At 41.3% G+C, this 4790-nt stretch overlaps 1 non-coding gene across 1 annotated transcript; it reads left to right on the forward strand.

The window, feature by feature from the left end:
- Window positions 1-1713: 1713 nt before the first annotated feature.
- On the forward strand, window positions 1714-1786 carry TRNAF-GAA. Its single transcript has one exon. It is a non-coding gene; the product is annotated as a tRNA-Phe (tRNA).
- The last annotated feature ends 3004 nt before the right edge of the window (window positions 1787-4790 follow it).

Consider the following 4790-nt stretch of genomic DNA (forward strand, 5'->3'; position numbering starts at 1 on the left):
TCCTCCAGCCTGTCCATAGACTGAATGCACAAATAATGAATATGGGTATGGTCTTCATGACCTACCAACAGTGTTGCCACCCAGGAAACCATGTAAGTGAATGCAGATACGATTATGCATACATTAGAGCACCTACATTCTGCGGATTTGCACGGAATGCCACAATATCCACCAGGACTTCACAGATAGCTGTACATCTGTTAGTGAAACATATCTCCACCTGAGTCAACATAATGCGGGGTCACAACCAGAAATAGGGACATATTTGCCATAGATGTCACATACAAATTTGGAAGAATGAAACTCAAACATACCTGTCATCATCTTTGAGCAATATATGTGGACAAAGGCATATATAATGGGAGGACAAAAGCCCAAAAATAGGGACAGATTTTTAATATTGCACTTCCAGACTTAGAAAGTTGATAGAATAATAGGGTGTACATTAGCTTGAATTTTCTGAAGAGCATGAAGTTTGAAACTCAGATGTCTGTCATCAGTTTGTGACTTCACACCGCAATGATATTCCGATGATTTGCCAGAAAACAAAAATGTTATGAAGAAAAGAACACAAATATAAGATAAAAAAAGGACATTCTGCACAAATCAGGACAATTGAGAGGTATGCACGCAAATGTATGTAATGTTGAGTCACATCAGTTGAGAGATCATCCCAGTGATATGGCAGAAAGCCACAAATGTGATAAGGAAAACATCTGGATAGCCTGGAAATATCTGGACAGTTGAGAGGTATGAATGTGAAGTAATATGGTCCAAACACAGTACAGGACAGTGTACCTACAGTGCAGAGTATTGTGATATCACATTCCTGACACTCTGTACTGAAGCTGTGTTAATGATCTGTAACAGGACATGGACTGCTGTGTAAAATGATCACTCGGGGGAAGTGTGCGTTGAATAGGGACACACAGATGAATTGTAGGAATGAGAACAGGAAAGAGATCAGGTGAAACTCCCTCACATACAGCAGAGGAAGGCATGTCAGTAGAATATAGCTGTAGCAGCAACACCAAACACATATCTATATTGTACAGTACGGACTGTACAGTTAAAATGATATATGTGACTGTCATACAAGATGACATAACAATGGGGAGGATGTCTCTGTGAGATAAGTGACCTTACGTGAATAATACGGAGGACATCTATCAGTGATGTCATGTGCAATTGAGGTAGGGTGTATACTGTGAAACTGTGCAAACTGATATGCCTGAATATGAGTATACTCTCAGCAGAGGTCCCCAGCAAGGTGGCTACAGTTAAAGGATCATGGAAAACATTACAATAACCAACCACATTCATGGACAATATCAGAATAATGCCACCAGTAATCCCATGCCTTTGATATAAGATATGTGATGTAGAGGTATAAGAGATGAGTTTGTACAACACACTCGAACAACTATTATGATACATCCACACTCTATGAGGGTAACCATGCACACTGACCTGGCACTGTAGCATCTGATGCAGGTGGTAGGAGGGACACTGCTGTACCTGTATGCCATTAATGTTGCCAAACACCTATGGATGTAGTGTGTGCACAAGCAGAACAGTAGCACACATGCATCTGGTGTAACAAATTGATTGGTGTTCTGCACCATCAGACAGTCATTTATATTCCACAGAAAGCATACCTAGGTATGGCCAATAAGCTGTGTGACAGCTCACTATGACAAAGGTGGTATGCTAGCCAAAATAGCTCATTTGCGCGAGTGTTAGACTGAAAATCTAAAGGGCCCTGGTTCAATCCCGGGTTTTGGCATGGAAACCTTTATAGTATGGGAGGTTGGCATAATGGTTAGGGTGTTTACCTTACAAACACAAGTTGCAGGGTTTGATTCTCACAATTGTCTAGGCTTAAAATGGCCCACAAGTGCAGTTAGCCTAGTACTAACCTATGAACCTAATTCAGTTACACATCACTAGAAGATGTGTAGGGAGGTATATGAAGAAGGGTGCATTGTACACAGTCATTGGTGTGATGAAGGCTCGGAACCATGAAGGTATTATAGTCTCTGATGTGCATGTCCTTCACATGCCCAGTACTTGTGTTACATTCAAGGGAGTAGTCAACACTGTAACCATATGCTGGTGGAGGTACCACTTACCATTTACCCCAGGACATGGGTCACATACTTATTGGTCTGATTATATGGTGTGATGTCCACATTATACTTGGGTGGTGTGCTTCTTTCCTGATTCAACAAATCCCTCCATGTGTCTCATCAGTGCATGGCTGTGGCAGGAGTTTTTGGTATGTGTTGATACTGTCTGTATTATACTAATATCACAGTTGGAGTCAAAGATTACCCACAATCTGTAGTCCTTCAGGCAACTATTTGGACACAGCATGTGTATGTATCTATGATGTCCATCACTTAACTAATGGGCAGGAAAGGGCCTAGCAGACACCCCTGATGTACCGAACTGATCATTAGACCTAACTTATAGGTCACATTACACATTTCAACATAGTGAGATGCCACATATGTTATACACTGCCATTTGGTGACAGCTGTTTATGGCCACATATGATAGTGTTGATTGAATACCTCAGTGTGGCTTTCAGTCAAATGCCTTGACCTGGTCAAATTCCACAAGACGGTACTGTTGTCATCATGCATTCCCTTGATGACCTCTCTGAGGACATCTATCAGATGTAACAGATTTGATGTAGCATTAACAACTCACACATATCTGTTGCACACACCTGAAGTATTACTAGTGTACAAGTAGAAGAGGTCCATGAAGACATGTTGGTCTACCTCACAGTTGAGGAGAGTCAGGATGTCTCTATACATGCATACGTCAGGTGCTGTCTCCCTAAATCAGGGGGCTGCAATGCTCATGTGCACCCTTGTATGGGAACATAGGCCATGTGGACGATGTGTTGAACTGTGGCTTCAACCGTATCAGAAAGGTGTATTTGCTGAGTCACGCCATAGGTGACCTGTGATGTTGTCGCAGCTCATTGATTCCATGTGATAAGCCTAGATGAAGGTAAGACAGTGGATACTGCCTTTTGTGATCTGGCCTAGGATCATGACAATCTCCCATGCAGGTATCATTGAGAAAACATCCAAGCTGGGGATTAACCCTTATGTCAGTTAATGGGTAATCAATTGCTCACAGACAAAACACATCATGTGAAAGTTGCTGAATCAACCTGTACCAGCAGAGCTGTCAGCACTGGCAAACACTAGGAATCTGTGCTTGGCCCTTCACTGTTTGAATTCTCTTTCTTGACAGTTCAGGCTAAAGTGTATGGCCTTTGGTTCATGGCCTTTGGCTTACCAAGTTTGCTGATTCTTGCATACTGGGTGCAATCATTGAGTCAATCAATGGCGTTATACTACAGGAGGAGCTAACACAGAAAACTGAATGGTGACAAAGGCACATGATCTACAAATAAATACAGAAATGCATGCTTGTAATGTTGTCTATCTGAAAAGTGGAATTACATGTTAATAACAGTATTGACAACAGTTCTGTTATGCATAAACACAGTGATATAAGCATTGGGAACACATGTAGATAGCAATCTGAACTTTGACTACCAAGTGTTCACACTGGTATTGAAAGTCTATGTTGCACACATCATAAGTCATGCCATTGTACAGAGATCTTAGGATAAAATGTGCTTACTAACACCTATAAATACCCATTTCTGAACTTGAAATTGGTGTCTACTTCAGTACATGTCTTTTGGCCAAGGTGTGATTTGATGGACATGCTTATGTAATGCTGGGTTCATTTTGATTTTAACTTATCATGTTATTGAATCAAGAATTAGTGGCACTGTGAGTGTGTAAAATGTAAATCCTTACTGTCTGTGGGTTAAGCGCACCTTCTTGAAACTGCTTATATATCGCATGAATTACATTGTTTCTATTTTTCCTAATACTGAATCTAGTTTAAGATGCTCTGTGCCTTAGTTAAGTAATTGCTACAAATTGATGATTTTTTTCCTTCTAAACTGTTCTGCAGGGACCTATATATTTGTTTAGTAAAGAACTTGATCATGATGTATTGATGCTTGTTTATATATGTTCACTGCTGGCAATCTGCACTTCTCATATTCTGTAAGTAAAGCATTATCCTTAACTTCTCAGTTTTACAAACGCCTTCCTCTCTATTTTTCCCCAGCTTTCCAACTCTCTTCTCCTAACTCACTTTGCCTCCTGGACCAGCTTTTCTGGAGATCCAAGGCCAACACCGGGATACAAATCTTACCCTGTTCGCCTGACTCCCTACAGGGACTGTGTCCTTCTCCCAGAAGAGAGAGTTAAAGGATCCAAGAAAGTATGTAACATGCTACTATCCTTACTGCAAATTTTGCTTGTGACATTGTTATCACTTGCCTGGTGCTAGTAAGGGATCCCAGCCAGAATAGCCTGCAGCCACGCAATTCTCACTGTGAACTCCCTTTAAACCTACCTCATCCCAGGCTCCTTTTCAGAGCTACCTCTCCTCCATCTCCTATCTACCTGCTTTAGTGGTCCCTCACTTTACATAACCAGGTTCTGTCCACTAGGTGGCAGTGTCTACCCATCTTTAACCCCTTTTCCTTTAATCCTTCCCTTGCACCATAATGCTATAGATCAATAGGTTTCTCTCCCTTATTGCTAAGTAATAGTTTTACCCTTCTCCACTTCTGGTCTCTGTCTTCTCCATCCCATTGTACCTGCACCCCTAGATTCCCAATTACTACCCTGCTTACCTCCTTCAGTACTTACTTTCACCAGACTGACTGTTCTCACACTGCT

The sequence above is a fragment of the Protopterus annectens genome, chromosome 2.part2, assembly GCF_019279795.1.
Source record: "Protopterus annectens isolate FY-2018-M chromosome 2.part2, PAN1.0, whole genome shotgun sequence".
Classification (NCBI taxonomy): Eukaryota; Metazoa; Chordata; order Ceratodontiformes; family Protopteridae; genus Protopterus; species Protopterus annectens.